Here is a 20,194-nt window from a genome sequence, read left to right on the forward strand (position 1 = left end):
AAGTAAAGGATGTCCCAGCAGTGCACACTCGAAGTGACACACTCTAGGAGTACAGTAATAATGCAAGTTTGTACCATGTATCTAAATCAGGATTTTACATTGGACAGTGACTTCTTTGTGAACACATCACTGGATTTGCAAGTCACTGTGAAACATTTTGATTTCTGGAATCAAGACATTGATCCCAGCTGATTTCTCCCTTGAACATATTTTGTCTTTGCCTGTCAGTAGCTGTTTTGCATACAGAAGTAGACTGCCCTGGTATGAACAATTCTCTCTGTAATTTTGACTTGTAAGCAAGTATTTTTTAAAAATAAGGTTTCTCTGAACTGTTTTACTTTTCTTAAGCCCTAAGAATTCTGAAATTTAAATGTTAAATTAACATCCAGTTAAACATGAAGGAGACCAGGTATGCACATGCTCTTCCTCCCCTTCTGTAGTTCTTGAAGACATGCTCCTGAATTTGCATAGCAAGGCCAACCCCTCCAATTTCAGCCAATCTACTCACACACCTGGTTTCCACAGGAATCCTTTCCTCTCCTGAACTGTCTTTCTCCTGAATCATTTCAATCAGTAAGTGAACACATTCATATCTATCTTAAAAAACAAAAATCTACCAAACAAACAAAATAGAGACCTTCACTCCACAGGATCTTTAGTTTGGCAACCACCCATCTATCTGTGACTTTGGAGCAAAATGTTTCAAACAGTTGTGGCTGTCTCTATGGACTTTCCTTCTCTTCTCTTGTCAACCGTCTTGCCCACATATGATAATTTATTTGTATTGTGGGTTGTGATTAATAATCTTGCATGCATACCCTTTGGTCTCTAACTTTGTAGTCTCTCACCCACTCTGTTTCTGGGAGGACTTGGACTTGCCTTTGCTTATAGGATGTGAGAGAAATGATGGAGTGCCAGTTTTCAGTCAATGTTTCAGGAAGCCTTGCGTCCTTCTGCTTTCTTTTCTTGGAAGACTGCCACCATTCTGAAAGCATGCCAGGACAGTCCTTTGGGAGGTTAAGAAACCCTGCAAAACAGAGATGAGTCATTGTCATTGTTATACTTGAGGATATTCTAGAGCAACTGACCTCTAGGGTACCCCCTGGTTAATTGCAGTCACATGACCTAACCCTGTTGAGATCAGCTGAGACTGGTCCAGAGGAGCAGTAGACTTGTAAGAAATAATAGTTGTCACTTTAAGCCGCTGAGTTCTGTAGTGGTTTATCAGACAGCAATAGCTAAGATTCCATATTCCACTGATCTGGCTTTCATTGCCACCACATTCTGAAAGTGACTTTGTGCTTATCAAAGTCAGCAGGGCCCTCTAATTCACCACAGCCTAGAGTCAATTATCTGACAAAATGCTCCTTTTGGAAATTCTTCTCTAAGCCTTCATGATATCCTGTTTACTTGGCTTCCTGCTACATCACTGGGCTTCTCCCTCAGTCTCCCTTGCTTCTTTCCTCCTCTGCCAGATCTTTACATGTTGGAAACCACTGAGCTCTGTGTGTATCCTCATTGCCTTAATAAATAATATTTTTTCCTGTAACAATATAATTCAGTTCCATGTATTTAAATACTATCTATGTGATGATAACTCTCAATTATAAATCCCCTTTTCTATATGTTTTCTCTGAATTCTATAGTCATATTTCTAGAAGCTTGTGTAGCACTTTACCAATATATAATAGAATTAAACAATTTTAACATAGCAAAGATAGGTCTTTATTTTTTAATCTTCTGATTCTTCTTTAGTTTCTTTCTGGGTCTTATCTTTATCATTCCACTCAAGCCAAAAACTCAGTTCACAAGTATATTGCTAGCTCGACTTTCAAAATGCACCATGAATGTGATCATATACATTCTGACAATTCTTACAGGTATAATCTCACCCATCCTCAAGTCTTATTTCCTCAAATTCAGTTGCCTCTTAATTGATTTCCCTGCTTTCATTCTTAATCTATAGTCAGGTTTCGTCACAGTAGCTTGAACTGTTTTTTAAAGTCTAATCTAATGACATCATTACTTTGCTTAGACTCCTCTGGTGGCTTTCCATGCCAGTGGGGGAAAAAAAATCCTGAACTTCTTACCTTATCTTCTAAAACCCTCTCTGATCTGTCTAGAGCTATCTTCTCATACCTGACCACTTTCATTTTTTTTTTCACTATTCTCTTTTTCTTGCTCAGTTTTCTGAGTCATGTCTGACTCTTTGCAACCTCATGGACTGCAGCACACCAGGCTTCCCTGTCCTTCACCATCTCCCAGAGCTTGACCAAACTCATGTCCATTGAGTTGGTGTTGCCATTCAACCACCTCATCCTCAGCCATCCCCACTTCCTCCTGCTTTCAATCTTTCCCAGCATCAGGGTCCTTTCCAATGAGTCGGCTCTTCACATCAGATAGCCAAAATACTGGAGCTTCAGCTTCAGCATCAGTTCCTCCAATGAATATTCATTTACTCCAAGTTCCCCTCTGCCTTTGAGCCTCTTCACTTGCTGTTCCTACTTCCTGGAATTTTCTTTACTATGTATTTCATAGTAGGTACTTTTTTCAACATTCCAGTCATATTTTCAATTTTAACTTTAATTATAATATTTAATAATTACATTTATTTATTATTCACTTTGCCTTGGACAGTGATGTTAATTTCTGATAGTCTTTGTAGCAGTTCTTAGGAACTCATTTTTTTATACTTATCATAATAAAAAACTTAATGTTCTATTTTTTATGAAAAACATTTATTTTCATAATAGGTTTTGAGGGTCATCCTTGCTCAAATAGCTTGCTTCTATAGCCCCCAATTCATTCTCTAACATACCACCTTTATTTAATTTATAGCACTTATTTATCTTCTAGTTCTTATGTAAAAGCAGCTTATTTATTCATTTCTTACGTGGTTAGTGTCAGACTTTCTCCATCAGAGTTCAGCATTCCTGAAACTAGACTCTTGCTTGCCTTATGAACTGGTGTCTACTCCATGCCCAAGACAGTACCTGGTGCTGAGTGGGTGTTCAGTAAGGATGTGCTGAAAGAATGAATGTATCTGAAGTGGAATACTACTGATGAATGCATCAAAATATTGGATCTTGTTCTTAGTTCAAAAATATTGACAAGTACCCATGATATATTTCCAAATCCTTAGAGCCTTTAAATGTGTAAAAATAAGGTAGTACAATGGATTAAACTTGTGTAATCTCTTTATTAATGGCATTGATCTAGTCATTGACTTAGCTTCTGTATTAGCCAGCAGAAAGGCACTGATGTGAAAATACATGTGTTAATTGCCTTGGCAGCTGGCCTTTCACTAAATTGACTTTCTAAATGCCATGTTCGAAGTCAGACTGATTTGCAACATATGAAGTTAAATTGTGTCATGAATGGGCTACACTTTTCAGGTTTGCGTGTCTGTGATGTACCAAGGAGGTGCTGCATACAATGAAAGATTTTATTTAGGAATGAAAATTTATGTTTTCAAATGAGAAATGTTCCTTTCATAGAAATATTTAAAAACTATCCCTTAAGATTCAATTTCCCACTCCAGTATTCTTGCCTGGAAAATCCTACGGACAGAGAGCCTGGTAGGCTGCAGTCCATGGGGTCACGAAGAGTCATGGCTGCAATCACCATCTGCAGTGATTTTGGAGCCCCCAAAAATAAAGTCTGACACTGTTTCCTGTTTCCCCATCTATTTCCCATGAAGTGATGGGACCAGATGCCATGATCTTTGTTTTCTGAATGTTGAGCTTTAAGCCAACTTTTCCACTCTCCTCTTTCACTTTCATCAAGAGGCTTTTTAGTTCCTCTTCACTTTCTGCCATAAGGGTGGTGTCATCTGCATATCTGAGGTTATTGATATTTCTCCTGGCAATCTTGATTCCATCTTGTGCTTCTTCCAGCCCAGCATTTCTCATGATGTACTCTGCATATAAGTTAAATAAGCAGGGTGACAATGTACAGCCTTGACATCAGCTGACTGGAAAATATGAAAACTTCACAAAGTTTTAAGAGGAAGCATAGTATGTTTTCATGACTTTGGGCATTTTACTTAATCTCATTTTTTAACTGGTACCTAATTCATAGAGTTCTTACAAGGTTCACATAAATTAGCATATACAAAGTACATGATATGTTCTGAATGTCTGGTTCATATTAGATTTTAAAATTATTAGGTATTATTAGTAATAGAAATAATGTTTTTATTCTTACTGCTATTATTATTATTACTCTTTTCTGAGGCCTACATCAGAGATCAGTCTTTACCTCCTATTTTCCACTTTGCTTAGGCCACCAGATCTGGGGCCTAAAATGTCAGACTGAGCCAACACATTCTAGGAGAATGTTCAAACTGGGTAGAGTTGTCATCAATCTATGTTAGACTAATGGAAATATTTCTTTACTCCTCCCACTGAGGGTTCTACACTCAATCATGAACAAGCACCTTTAAAAATGACACCTTTGTGTGTTCTTTCCTCCATTTTGACTTTATATATCAGACACACAATTTGGTTTGGGAGGGCACTAGCTGTGAGTTAGAAGGTTAAAGTAGCACCTAGTCAATAAATAAAAACACTCGCTGAGGGTAATACATTTTATTTGTGTTGATGTTTTCCTTTACAGAAGGAAATCCAGTGGAATGAGCTGGCTCTTCAGGAATAAATCAGCAGAAAGAAGGTTCAACTTATGAGAAAAGCAAGTAATGGATTGGGAGCTGTGGTAAGCAGGTTCCTGAACCTGAGGTAAGAAATCTTCTTAGCTACCTTGGGTGTAAGTCTCCAAAATATATAAGAGCTATACTAACTGATTTGAAAACCCAAGAAGTCAGTTTTTAATCACACAAGACTAGACTAGGAAAAGGCAATGGGGATTTCAAAAATTTTGAAATTTTAAAATAAACTCTACCCAGATCTCAGGGAGCACAAAATAGTGTTTTTCAGGTATTCTTTTTTACAGGTAAAGTTAATAGTTCTGTGATTATTTTAGTTCTTACTGAGGAAGCAGACAGTGCAAATTTCCTTCTTTTTTTCACTTTCCCTTCTTTTGAACTTTACTGTTTTCTCAGAGAATTTCTATACATTGGTTCAGCTCAATCACTCAGTCATGTCCAACTCTTTGTGACCCCATGGACTGCAGCACGCCAGGCTTCCTTGTCCATTACCAACTCCTGGAGCTTGCTCAAACTCATGTCCATTGAGCCAGTGATGACATTCAACCATCTCACCCTCTGTCATCCCCATCTCCTCCCACCTTCAATCATTCCCAGCATCAGGTGGCCAAAGTATTGGAGTTTCAGCTTCAGCATCAGTCCTTCCAATGAATAACCAGGACTGATTTCCTTTAGGATGGACTGGTTGGATCTCCTTGTAGTCCAAGGGACTGTCAAGAGTCTTCTCCAACACCACAGTTCAAAAGCATCAAGTCTTCGGTGCTCAGTTCTTTATAGCCCAACTCTCACATCCATACATGACTACTGGACTTTTGTTGGCAAAGTAATGTCTCTGATTTTAATATGCTGTCTAGTTTGGTTATAGCTTTTCTTCCAAGGAGAAAGCATCTTTTAATTTCTGTTCATAAGCCTTTACAATCCATTGATTATTCAATTCTTACTGGAGTGAACCAATATATTCAACATATTGTCTCAGTTATGGAAAAAACAGTATGTAACACTTTCCCTCAGGAAGATGATAATAATTATGGTGTAAAAAGTCATGAAAAGTGCAAAAGTGAACTTTAGCTTTTTGCTGTATCTTTCTGTTAAATTTTACTGAATATTAATTTAGGCTCTATATTCAATGGACAAATGATCAGGTTTATATACTAAAATTATTACATTATAAATCAAGGGACAGTGGCTATATATATTTTTTCCAGTGTGTATGTTTTGATGAAAATTTCCCAAATTTAGGACTTCCCTGGTAGCTCAGCTGGTAAAGTATCCGCCTGCAATGCAGGAGACCCTGGTTTGATTCCTGGGTTGGGAAGATCCCCTGGAGAAGGGAAAGGCTACCCACTCCAGTATTCTGGCCTGGAAAATTCCATGGACTGTGGAGTCTATGGGGTCGCAAAGAACTGGACATGACTAAGCGACTTTCATTTCCAAATTTAACTGACTATGTTTTCAATTACAGTTGACTCCCACTTTTTCATGATACTATGTTATTATTTATAATTATGGCTATTTATAATCTAGAAAGACATTCTCAAAAGTCAATATCTAATTCGCAAATTAAGTTCTCCAAACTTACAATGTTTCAGAATTCCCACTGTGCTCACTACTCATTCCAGGCACCTGGTACATCTATTTTCTCTCCTCTTTAGAATGTTATACTTTTTTGTTGTTATTTTTAATCTTCCTATTCTAACAAATTTGAAACCTCAGTCCTTTCCATAGATAGAAAAGATATCAGTCAATCACAAGTAAATCAAGAATATATATGGACCAGATCATTATTACAGGCATGAGAAGTAGAAGGCCATCATTCAAGGTGGTGTGCCAGAAATATTTGAAAATACATGTCCCAGCATATAATTATAGACTTTGGAAAATAATTTGGATCTTTCTTTGGAAATATCCTATAGTCGGTAAATCTGCAAATATTTGGAGTATTAAAAGTTTTTCTGATAACATATTAACATGTTCTGGGGATTTGGATGTTGACATTTTTGGGGACCATTACTCAACCTACTATAGAAAGGAATATGCACCATAATTACAGAGATGATATGATTGTCTACAGAGATCAAATTGCCAACATCCGCTGGATCATCAAAAAAGCAAGAGAGTTCCAGAAGAACATCTACTTCTGCTTTGCTGACCATGCCAAAGCCTTTGACTGTGTGGATCACAATAAACTGTGGAAAATTCTGAAAGAGATGGGAATACCAGACCACCTGACCTGCCTCTTGAGAAACCTATAGGCAGGTCAGGAAGCAACATTCAGAACTGGACATGGAACAACAGACTGGCTCCAAATAGGAAAAGGAGTACGTCAAGGTTGTATACTGTCACCCTGCTTATTAACTTATATGCAGAGTACATCATGAGAATGCTGGGCTAGAGGGAGCACAAGCTGGAATCAAGATTGCTGGGAGAAATATCAATAATCTCAGATATGCAGATGACACCACCCTGATAGCAGAAAGTGAAGAAAACTAAAGAGCCTCTTGATGAAAGTGAAAGAGGAGAGTGAAAAAGTTGGCTTAAAACTCGAATTCAGAAAACTAAGATCATGGCATCCGGTCCCATGAATCATGGCAAATAGATGGGGAAACAGTGGAAACAGTGGCTGACTTTATTTTCTGGGCTCCTGCAGATGGTGATTGAAGCCAGGAAATTAAAAGATGCTTACTCCTTGGGAGGAAAGTTATGACCAACCTAGACAGCATATTAAAAAGCAGAGACATTACTTTGCCACCAAAGTCTATCTAGTCAAGGCTATGGTTTTTCCAGTAGTCATGTATGGATGTGAGAGTTGGACTATAAAGAAAGCTGAACGCAGAAGAATTGATGCTTTTGAACTGTGGTGTTGGAGAAGACTCTTGAGAATCCCTTAGACTGCAAGGAGGTCGAACCAGTCCATCCTAAAGGAGATCAGTCCTGGGAGTTCATTGAAAGGATTGATGTTGAAGCTGAAACTCCAATACTTTGGCACCTGATGGGTCATTTGAAAAGACCCTGATGCTGGGAGGGAATGGGGGCAGGAGGAGAAGGGGATGACAGAGGATGAGATGGTTGGATGGCATCACCGACACAATGGACGTGGGTTTGTGTGGACTCTGGGAGTTGGTGACGGACAGGGAGGCCTGGAGTCCTGTGGTTCATGGGGTTGCAAAGAATCAGCCACAACTGAGCGACTGAACTGAACTGAACTGAAAGAGAGTTTAGCTCGGTGGCTAGATATAAGATCTGCTTTAAAAATGCAACTGAACTTTTTTATATATCTGGGTAAAACAGAAAAGGTAATGAAATGTAAAAGGCAAAACTAAAAATCTTAAAAATCTGACAGTGTCAATCTTGGTAAGGATGTGGAGTATTGAGAGCTCTCATACATTGTTAGTGGGAGTATAGAGTAGAACCACAAATTTGGAAACAATTTAATATTTTCTTGAAAGTTGAAGATGTACACAACTTATGAACCAGAAATTCTCCTTCAAGGTATGTATCTCTGTATCCTAAGGGGCATTAGCAAAAACACTCATAGTAGAATTGTTGAGTATGAGAGTAGAAGATAGAAATAACCCAAATGTCCAATAAGAAGATAACAGTTAAATACAGTGTGATATCCTCCACCATGGAGCACTATTTAGTAGTGAGAATGAATGACACCTACATGGAAAAAATGAATGAATCATATAAGCATATTTTGAAAGAAAAAAGTCACAAGAAGACACATACAAGATAATATAATTTTAATAAAATTCCAAGAAATTTAAAATATATATATTGTTAAAGGTACATATGTGTGATATAAATTAATTTTTAAAAACCATTGAAGTGATAAGCACAATATTCACAGTAGTGAATCAGTATGAGTGAAAACAGGCAACTGGGTTTGGGAAGAAGCTGACATTTTAAAGGTATGTTCTAGTTGGTGCTGAGTTTATTTTTTGTGTTAATGCTCTTCAGTAATTATATATATGTTATTTCTTTTGCATATATCAAAATATAAAAAATATATATTATTTATGTACACTGTATACACATATATGTGAAAAAAGAAAGTGTTAGTTGCTCAGTTGTGTCCTACTCTTCGTGACCCAATGGACTGCAGCATGCCAGGCCTCCCTGTCCACCACCAACTCCCAAAGTTTACTCAAACTCATGTCCATTGAGTCAGTGATGCCATCCAACCATCTTATCCTCTGTCATCCCCTTCTCCTCCCACATCAGGGTCTTTTCAAATGAGTCAGTTCGTCACATCAGGTGGCCAAAGTATTAGAGCTTCAGCTTCAGCATCAGTCCTTCCAATGAATATTCAGGACTGATTTCCTTTAGGATTGATGGTTGGATCTCCTTGCAGTCCAAGGGACTGTCAAGAGTCTTCTTCAACACCACAGTTCAAAAGCATCAATTCTTCAGCACTCAGCTTTCTTTGTAGTCCCACTCTCACATCCATACATGACTACTGGAAAAACCATAGCTTTGACTAGACAGACCTTTGTTGACAAAGTAATGTCTCTGCTTTTTAATATGGTGTCTAGGTTGATCATAACTTTTATTCCAAGGAGCAAGTATCTTTAATTTCATAGCTGCAGTCACCATCTGCAGTGATTTTGGAGTCCAAGAAAATAAAGTCTGTCACTGTTTCCCCATCTATTTGCCATGAAGTGATGGGACCAGATGCCATGATCTTAGTTTTCTGAATGTTGAGTTTTAAGCCAACTTTTTCACTCTCCTCTTTCACTTTCATCAAGAGGCTCTTTAGTTCATCTTTACTTTCTGCCATAAAGGTGGTGTCATCTGCATATCTGAGGTTATTGATATTTCTCCTGGCAATCTTGATTGCAGTTTGTGCTTCATCCAGCCCAGCATTTCTTATGATGAACTCTGCATATAAGTTAAATAAGCAGGGTGACAATATAGTTCCACTATATATTACATTTTTTAAGTAGATAATTAAGATTTTTAATTGGAATTTCAATATCAAACTCTCAAAAACTAATAGAATGGATATTCAGAGAAGTAGAAGAATATAGAAGACCTGAAAAGCACTGTGAACCAATTCCTCATAATTAAGATCTATAAATTTTCACACAGGAATAGGATACAAATTCTATTCAAGTTCCCATAGATTGTAAACTTGGAGACACTGGAACGTATCTAGGGACATAAGAAAAGGTACAAAAATTTCAAGGTCTAAAGGTATTGAAATCATACAGAGAGTCTGTTCCTTTATCACTGTGGAATTATATTAGAAATCAATATCAAAAGATATTTGAAAATAACCCACATATTTTCAAGTGCAATGTGATATTTACCAAGAGATCTTTGATTTAGCCACCTAAGGCCTCAATAAAGTTAGACTGAAAAAATCACAGACAGTGATTGCAGAGAAGAAAACATTTAAATGAGAAACTAGTATAAAAATGCGATATTATTAAATATACTATAAATAAAGTCCCATGTATTTGGAAATTAAATGTCCACTTTTAAATGATAGGTATTTCTAAGAAGCCATCAAAAGGAAAATTAGAAAATATTTGTAACAGAATAAAAATGAAAAGAGAGTTACGAGAATTTGCTTCATGTACCTGAAGCTGATGAATGCAACCAAATACAACATGCAATCTTGAATAAGGTATGAAAGCAAATAGTGGACCCTAGAATAAAATTTTGTGAAATTTGAACTAAATATGTACTTTAGTTAATATTATATCACTTGTTAGTTTCCTGTGTTTTTTTTTTTTTTGGCAATATAGTGTTGCTTTATATCCTCAGAATTGGGTTAGAAGTTTTAAGCCTTATTCAAACTTTTAAAAAATCATGAAGATAATATATTTTCTAGACTCTTTAGCAGTAATTCTCGATGCCAAAATACATGGAACTATATGAAAGTTTTGAGTGAATATAAATTAGAAATCTAGCATTCTATTCGTACTAAGTCAAACAAGTGGAATCAAAAATGTCATAATTTTTTTAGCTAGTCAAAATGCATAAGTTTTCTAAAAAGTATACATTGTATTATACATATTGCTTGTGTGTACATGTGCACAGAGAAGTTTTTTTACTATGTTTGATAAAGGCTTGAGAAAAAACAACAGTGACAACAACAAAAAAGAGACTGAGGAATTGGAAAACATAAACTAAATGAAATGAGAAAACTAAATACAAAATAGAAAAAATGAAACATACTAGGTAAAGGCAAAAGGTCATCATATAGTCTGGTTGTTTTTAAACATGACCACTCATTCAAAACACATCTGGAGCTTTAGAGAATAGCAATACCTGTACATTTGTATTTTCACAAAGTTGCAAGATAATTCTGTTATACATCTGGATTTTGAAAAGTGATTATTATAAGTTTTTCTATTAAATGGTAGTTTTAGTGACATAGAATACTGTTAGAGATTTCTGTTGACCAGAAATCTCGAATAGATTTTTCTGTTGACCAATCATGATACAATGGTATTAAGCAAATAATAGTTATATAATCACAATAGTAAAGATGTTTATCAGCTTTCACAACCAATAGCCACAAAAGATAATAACAATTGCAAGCCCTAATGGAAACATGATTAATCTAACAATATAAAATAATTACACACAATTTAGGGGAGTTAAGTAGAGTGATGTGCTAAGTGGAAGTGTATACAACACATGTTCTTATCTGCTCAGACAGTGTTTAGTTTCTTGATCCAACAAAATACATTTCATAATTCACTGGAAACTCATTTGAGTGGAGACCTTGTGGAATTTCTTTTTGTCTATTTCCAGCCAGGCTTGCTGTTGTTCTGTTAGGCCAGGGCACCCTTTCTGTTTCTTCTTTTTTCAGAATATGTGAAGTCTTTCTAGACCATAAAGTAGAGATCCTGGATTGCTTTAGTTATTTCAGAAGGTTACAGTGTAATTGAAGGATTGTTAAAATGTAACTTTAAATTAATTTCTACCTTAAATTAGATATGGATATGAGTATATTCTGGGGAGAAAATTGAAAGAGAAAAATAGCAGTATCTTCTAAGGTTCTTGTTTACCATATGAGGGGGGTTTCCATCTATTTACTTACCGACATGCCTTATTCACTCTGTTTTTCAGCTTTGCTGCTCACATGCCTCTCTCTAACGTGTAGAAGGGAGCTTTAAATTCCTGTATGTAGTCATGCTTCAAGGGAAAAAATGCTCTTTGTATCTGGGATAAACTACAAGCTTATTTCCCTAGGCTTATCTTATTAATATTTGATGGCATTTACCTTCAAAGTGACTTTGCACAGTTGCCCAGGAGTGTTTGCACAAAGGAGGCTTTCTAATGCAAATCTGACTGTATTGAAAGTTTAAAAAAATTTGACCCAAATGAGACTGCCCTCAAAGTCAAATATTAGCCATCAAAGCACTTATTCATTTTTTCATGCATTGATTTGTTTTTTAATTAAGTATACATGATAATTGATTAAACAAATATTTTCCAAACACCCTATGGTGGTTATTAGCACTGGTCTAAGTGCTTATAATTCAGTAGGGGATGGTGAGATGTTGTAAAAACACCCCAAAATTTAAAAAGATTGTGCTGTTGATAGAAATGCATTACAAAAAGGAAGGAAGAGTGTATCCACCAGCCAATCTCTGGGGTGGGGAGGAGGGAGATTGCCACACACTGCTTCTTAAATGAATCAAAATTACAGTTAAGTATTAAAATAAAGGACTGTCTTCCAGACTTGTATTCTGCAGGAAAGGAGGCACCTCATGCACTTCGGCAGAGAGATAAATTAAGCTATGGTGAATGGTAGCAGCAGCAAAAGGAAGGTGGATTTTGTTATTCTTTAATGAGCTTTGGATTATTAAAAAAAAAAATTCCAAATTTGAAATACAGCAATTGAAATGCTGTACTGGTCATGATTTTTGTCTAGTGAAAAGTAAGGATTTTTTAAAGGGTTATAGGATTTGTATAGGAGAAAAAAATATTCAAGATCTATAGAGGGATTTCAATGTTTTCCCAAGGGAATAAAACATAAAGATTCTCTTTGTCAGTTGAGATGATCATTTTTAGAGTATGGGACTTTAAAGTCTCAAACTTTTAGAATATGAAGTTCTGTTAGTGATTGAAGGACTGATTGCCTTGCCACTGTGGCCCAGCAATGACAATATAAGAGTAAGGAGTTGACGAATGAAATTGGTGAGAATGACAGGCTCTAGGGGGACTGAGGAAACAGCAGAGAAGGCAAATGCAGGAATTGTTGATTAATTGTACTGGAAGAATGAATAAGCTAGAAAAAGTGGAGATGAGGAAGATGGTTTTCTAAGAGAAAGTAATTCCTGTACTGAAAAACATTTATTGAACCATTACTGTGAGAAAAATGTACAAAATTATGAGCAGGATACAAAGGATCATAAGCTTACAATTTAATAAGCTATAAATCCTATACACAAAAAGGAGAGATAATAATTAAAGATCATTTTAATTATAACTAAAAAAGTTCATAAGAGGATTTCTGTATAAGGTTGTGTAAGATTGTCATTTTAAAGACCTGAATATTCAAACTGCCACTGTCAGCTTCTTTCTAACAATCCTTTTAAAGGTGATTATTTTTCTTGCAAAGGAAGTTTGGTTATATAATAAATCACATTCTTAATTTTTTTGACATTTAATGACATTAAGAGTCCTGAAAACTAGAGTAAATTTAATAATTTAGTTTAACTTGGAGATTTGGTAAGTATATCATATTATCTAGTCATCACATTCTTAAAGTTGATCATGAGATGTAGTTATGAGTTTCCTTGATTCCTCATTTTTTAAAAAAATTCACCCACATCTTACAAATCCTATAGTTTTTATTTCCCAAAGAATCCTGTACCACTCCACCTCACTTCATTTCAAACTTAGCCTAAGCTACCATCATCATCTATCTCCCCTGGACTATTATTAATATAATAGCTTCCTACTAATAACTTTCATTCTAATCTTGAGCCCTAAATCCAGCCATCCATATGAGTCACTGACCTTTCTGAAAGGGATATTATGTAGTGTCATTCCTCATCTGAAACTCCTCAAGGGCTTTTCAAACTAACAATTGCTCACAGAGCTCTCTGACCTCATCACCTACCACTCCCCTTCCTTCTCCCCACACTCCAGCCACATTAGGTATCCATCTACTTTTCTTGAATTTCAAACACACTGCCTCTCAGAAAATTTGCACATCAGTTCCCTCTGCTCAGAATGCTGATCTTCCAGGTTTTCATGTCTGGTAACTGTCATTCAGATCTCAGCTACAACTCATCTCCTCACAGGGGATTTCCCTGTGTGTGTTAGTTGCTCAATCATGTATGATTCTTTGCAACCACATGGACTGTAGTCCACCAGGCTCCTCTGTCCATGGGATTCTCCAGGTAAGAATAGTGGAGTGGGTTGCCATTCCCTTCTCCAGGGGATCTTCCTGATCCAGTGATAGAACCTGGGTCTCCTGAATTGTAGGCAGATTGTTTACCATCTGAGCCACCAGAGAAACTGGATTTCCCTGGTCTGGTCATGTTCCAATACAGTATATTTTGCATTTTACTCATATTTCATTATCTCTTTCTGAAATTATCTCATTCATTGGCTTACTTTATTATCTCTGTCTCCAATTAGAATATCAGAGTTCTTTCTCTTTCTTCATGGCTTTATCTCTAGAACTTAGAACAATATTTCTGTCTTGGTGAACACCATCATCAGTGAATGCTGAATTACAGTTCAGGTATTTTCTCCCTACCCATCTTCTGCACATGGAGGAAAATTTACAGTTGTGTCTTGATTTCCAAGGGTTAATAAGGAGAGTTAGTTTCATCAGAATTACAGTTTAACACACTCCTAAACTTGCCATGGAGTAAAACTTCTGTTACAGTCTTGTGGAAATCTGAGCTTATGTTTCTGAAATTCAGTATCCATAAGATGAAACTCATCCATTGGTGGTAAATTTAAAATAGCCTTCCAAAGCAATAAGAAAACAGGAAATGCAAGAGACAGTTCCTAACAAGTTGTAAATGTTTTTAATACAATGTGCTCAGACACTCAGTCCTGTCCAGACTCTTTGTGATCCTATAGACTATAGACTGCCAGGGCCGTCTATCTATGTAATTCTCCCTGCAAGATTACTGGCATGGGTTGCCATGCCCTCCTCACTGGCACTAGCTGGTAAGCGAGTTAAAATGGCAGAGTAGAAGGCCATGCACTCTGCACTCACCTTCTCCTGCAAGAACTCCAAAATTGCAACTCACTGCTGAACAACCATCGACAGGAGAATGTTAAATCCCACCAAATAAAGATACCCCATGGCCAAGAGCAAAGGCAAATCCCCAACAAGATGGTTCAGTTCAGTTCAGTCGCTCAGTTGTGTCCAACTCTTTGTGACCCCATGAATTGCAGCACGCCAGGCCTCCCTGTCCATCACTAACTCCCGGAGTTCACTCAGACCCACGTCCATCGAGTCAGTGATGCCATCCAGCCATCTCATCCTTTGTCGTCCCCTTCTCCTCCTGCCCTCAATCCCTCTCAGCATCAAAGTCTCTTCCAATGAGTCAACTCTTCACATGAGATGGCCAAAGTACTGGAGTTTCAGCTTTAGCATCATTCCTTTCAAAGAAATCCCAGGGCTGATCTCCTTCAGAATGGACTGGTTGGATCTCCTTGTAGTCCAAGGGACTCTCAAGAGTCTTCTCCAACACCACAGTTCAAAAGCATCAATTCTTCGGCGCTCAGCCTTCTTCACAGTCCAACTCTCATATCCATACATGAGCACCGGAAAAACCAGAGCCTTGACTAGACGGACCTTAGTCGGCAAAGTAATGTCTCTGCTTTTGAATATACTGTCTAGGTTGGTCATAACTTTTCTTCCAAGGAGTAAGCATCTTTTACTTTCATGGCTGGAATCACCATCTGTAGTGATTTTGGAGCCCAAAAATCTGACACTGTTTCCACTGTTTCCCCATCTATTTCCCATGAAGTGATGGGACCAGATGCCATGATCTTCATTTTCTGAATGTTGAGCTTTAGGCCAACTGTTTTACTCTCCTGGAGGGGAAATTTCATGTAGTATCAAACCCATACCTTCCAGAGATGCTCAGAGGGCTCAGACAAAGCCTTGTGCATACCAGGATTCAGAGACACCACAGAGACTGAGCCAGACCTGTCTTTGAGTGTTTGAATGTCTCCAGCAGCAGAGGCAAGGGTCAGCAGTAGCCTGCCATGGGTCAGGGGCTCTGACTGCAGCAGACATGGGAAGCACAGCATGTGGCACAAGTCCTCTGAGAGGGAGTCACCATTAGCCCCAACATAGAGCCGCAGAGCTGAAAACCTGCAAACTGGAGGAAAATATACCAAAGAGGTTCTTGCACTGCTATGAAAGTTCTAGGAACCACAACAAATTTCCCAACCTGGGGATCCAGCAAAGGGACTGAGAACCCCCAGGGAACTTCAGTTTGGAGGCGAGTGGGATTTGACTACAGAACTTCCACAAGACTGGAGAAATAGACTCCTGGTGGGCACAAACAAAACCTTCTATGCACCAGGACCCAGGAGAAAGGAGTAGTGACCCCACAAGAGACTGAGCCAGAATTGCTTGTGAGTGTCTAGAAGTCTCTGGTGGAGGCATGAATTGACAGTGGCCTGCTGCGGGCACTGAATACAACAGTGCTGGCATAAGTCCTTTTGGAGGAGGTCACCATTACTGCCATTACCTCTACCATAGTTTGGTCTCAGGCCAAACAACAGGGAAGGAACACAGCCTTGCCCATGGGAACAAAAAATAAATGGAGTAAAGATTTACTGAGCATGGCCCCACCCACCAGAACAAGACCCAGATTCCTCCACAGCCTGTCCCTCCCATGAGGAAGCTTCCATAAACATCATATCCTTATCCTTCAGAGGGCAGACAGAATGAAAACCATAATCACAGAAAACTAATCAAACTGATCACATGGATCATAGCCTTGTCTACTCAATGAAACTATGAGCCATGCAGTGTAGGGCCCCCCAAGAAGGACTGGTCATGGTGGAGAGTTCTGACAAAACATGGTCCACTAGAGAGGGGAATAGCAAACCACTTAATTATTCTTGCCTTGAGAACCCCATGAGCAGTATGAAAAGGCAAAAAAGTATGACACTGAAAGATGAACTCCCCAGGTCTGTAGGTGACCATCATGCTACTGGAGAACAGTGGAGAAATAACTCCAGAAAGAAAAAGAGAAGGAGCCAAAGCAAAAACAGTGCCCAGTTGTGGATGTGACTTGTGATGGAAGTAAAGTCTGATGCTGTAAAGAACAATATTGCATAGGAACCTGGAATGTTAGGTCCGTGTGTCAAGGTAAATTGGAAGTGGTCAAACAGGTGATGGCAAGAGTAAACATCAGCATTTTAGGAAGCAGTGAACTAAGATCATGGCATCTGGTCCCATCACTTCATGGCAAATAGATGGGGAAACCATAGAAATGGTGACATACTTTATTTTTGGGGGCTCCAAAATCACTGCAGATGGTGACTGCAACTATGAAATTAAAAGACGCTTGCTCCCTGGAAGAAAATTATGACCAATCTAGATAGCATATTCAAAAGCAGAGACATTACTTTGCCAACTAAGGTCTGTCTAGTCAAGGCTATGGTTTTTCCTGTGGTTATGTATGGATGTGAGAGTTGGACTGTGAAGAAGGCTGAGCACCGAAGAATTGATGCTTTTGAACTGTGGTGTTGGAGAAGACTCTTGAGAGTCCCTTGGACTGCAAGGAGATCCAGCCAGTCCATCCTAAAGGAAATCAGTCCTGGGTGTTCATTGGAAGGACTCATATTGAAGCTGAAACTCCAATACTTTGGCCATCTGATGCGAAAACTGACTGATTTGAAAAGACCCTAATGCTGGGAAAGATTGAAGGTGGGAGGAGAAGGGGATAACAGAAGATGAAATGGTTGGATGGCATCACTGACTCAATGGACATGAGTTTGAGTAAGCTCTGGGAGTTGGTGATGGACGGGGAGGCCTGCTGTGCAGCAGTCCATGGTATCACAAACAGACAGACATGACTGAGCAACTGAACTGAACTGAACTAAAATGGACTGGAATGGGCAAATTTAATTCAGATGACCATTATAGTTACTACTGTGGGCAAATATCCCTTAGAAGAAATGGAATAGCTCTCATAGTTAACAAAGGAGTCCAAAAACTAACACCCCCCAAAAAAAACTGCCCTTTTCATCATAGGGAATTGTGTTAGTCGCTCAATTGTGCTGGACTCTTTGCGACCCCATGGACTGCAGCCCACCAGGCTCCTCTGTCCATCGGATTTTCCAGGCAAGGATACTGGAGTGGGTTATCATTTCCTTCTCCAGGGAATCTTCCTGACCCAGAGATAGAACCTGGGTCTTTTGCACTGCAGGCAGATTCCTTTCCAACTGAGCTACAAGGGAAGCCCTCCTCATAGGGTACTGAAATGCAAAAGTAGTAAGTTGAGAGATACCTGGAGTAAGAGGCAAGTTTGGCCTTTGAGTACAGAATGAAGCAGTGCAAAAGCTAAGAGTTTTGCCAAGAGAATGCACTGGTCATAGCAAACACCCTCTTCCAACAACACAAGACAAGACTCTACACATGGACATCACCAGATGGTCAATATAAAATCTGATTGATTGTATTCTTTGTAGCTAAAGATGAAGAAGCTACATACAGTCAGCAAAAAAAAAAAAAAAAAAAAAAAAAAAAAAGACCAGGAGCTGACTATGGCTCAGATCATGAAGCTTATTGCCCAATTCAGACTTAAACTGAAGAAAGTAGGGAAAACCACTGGACCATTCAGGTATGACCTAAATCAAATCCCTTATGATTATACAGTGGAAGTGACAGAATCAAGGGATTAGATTTATAGACAGAGTGCCTAGAGAACTATGGATGGAGGTTCATGACAGTGATCATGAGAAGAGGTGCATGACAAGAAGCAGTGGTCAAGACCATCCCCAAGAAAAAGAAATGCAAAAAGCAAAATGGTTGTTTTAGGAGGCCTTACAAAGAGCTGAGAGAAGAAAGGAAGAGAAAGGCAAAGGAGAAAAGGAAAGATATACCCATCTAAATGCAGAGTTTCAAAGAATATAAAGGAGAGATAAAAAAGCCTTCCTCAGTAATCAGTGCAAAGATATAGAGGAAAACAATATAATGGAAAAGACTAGAGATCTCTTCAAGAAAATTACCAAGGGGACATTTCATGCGAAGATGGGCATAATAAAGGACAGAAATGGTATGTACTTAACAGAGGCAGAAGATATTAAGAAGAGATGGCAAGAATACACAGAACTATACAAAAAAAGATTGTAATGACCCAGATAACCATGGTGGTGTGATCACTTACCTAGAGCCAGACAACTTGGAATGCAAAGTCAAGTGGGCCTTAGGAACCATTACTACAAACAAAGCTAGTGGAGGTGATGGAATTCCAGTTGAGCTATCCTAAAAGATGATGCTGTTAAAGTGTTGCACTCAAAATCCCAGCAAAATTGGAAAACTCAGCAGTGGTCACAGAATTGGAACAGATCAGTTTTCATTTAAATCCCAAAGAACGGCAATGTCAAAGAATTTTCAAACAACCTCACAATTGTACTCATCTCACACACTAGCAAAAATAATGCTCAAAATTCTCTAAGCCAGACTTCAGCAGTAGATGAACTGAGAACTTCCAGGTGCACAAGCTGGATTTAGAAAAGGCAGAGGAACCAGAGATCAAATTGCCAACATCTGTTGGATCATTGAAAAAGCAAGAGAGTTCCAGAAAAACATCTACTTCTGCTCTATTGACTACACCAAAGCCTTTGACTGTGTGGATCACAACAAACTATGGAAAATTCTTCAAGAGATAGGAATATCATACCTCCTTACTGCCTCCTGAGAAATCTGTATGCAGGTTAAGAAGCAACAGTTACAACTGGACTTGGAACAATGGGCTGGTTCCAAATTGGGAAAGGAGTACGTCAAGGCTGTATTGCTCATTTAACTTATACACAGAGTACTCATGCGAAGTGCTGGGCTGGATGAAGCATAATCTGAAATCAAGGTTGCTGGGAGAAATATCAATAACCTCAGATGTGCAGATGATGCCACCCTAATAGAAGAAAGTGAAGAGGAACTAAAGAGCTTCTTGATAAAAGTGAAAGAGGAGAGTGAAAATTTTGGCTTAAAGATCAACATTCAGAAAACTAAGATTATGGCATCTGGTCCCATCACTTCATGGCCAATAATTGGGCAAATAATGGAAACAGTTACAGAATTTATTTTCATGGGCTCCGAAATGATTGCAGATGGTGACTGCAGCCATGAAATTGAAAGACATTTGCTCCTTGAAAGAAAAGTTATGACAACCCTAGACAGCTTATTAAAAAGCAGAGACATTACTTTGCTGACAGGTCGGTCTAGTCAATTCTATGTTTTTTTTCAGTGGTCATATATGGATATGAAAGTTTGACCATAAAGAAAGCTGAGCACCAAAGAATTGATCTTTTGAACTGTGGTGTTGGAGAAAACTCTTTAGAATCCCTTGGACT

The 20,194-nt window shown here is 38.2% G+C and overlaps 1 long non-coding RNA gene across 4 annotated transcripts in view; it reads left to right on the forward strand.

Moving 5' to 3' along the window:
- LOC138445301 (uncharacterized) overlaps positions 1 to 20,194 on the forward strand; it is a 313,499-nt gene that overhangs the window by 230,512 nt on the left and 62,793 nt on the right. For all 4 annotated transcript variants that reach the window (XR_011258798.1, XR_011258797.1, XR_011258796.1 and 1 more), the window contains one exon: positions 4,618 to 4,736. This is a non-coding gene — a long non-coding RNA (uncharacterized lncRNA). The remainder of the gene's footprint in view (positions 1 to 4,617; positions 4,737 to 20,194) is intronic.

Source organism: Ovis canadensis, chromosome 1 (genome assembly GCF_042477335.2).
Source record: "Ovis canadensis isolate MfBH-ARS-UI-01 breed Bighorn chromosome 1, ARS-UI_OviCan_v2, whole genome shotgun sequence".
NCBI lineage: Eukaryota > Metazoa > Chordata > Mammalia > Artiodactyla > Bovidae > Ovis > Ovis canadensis.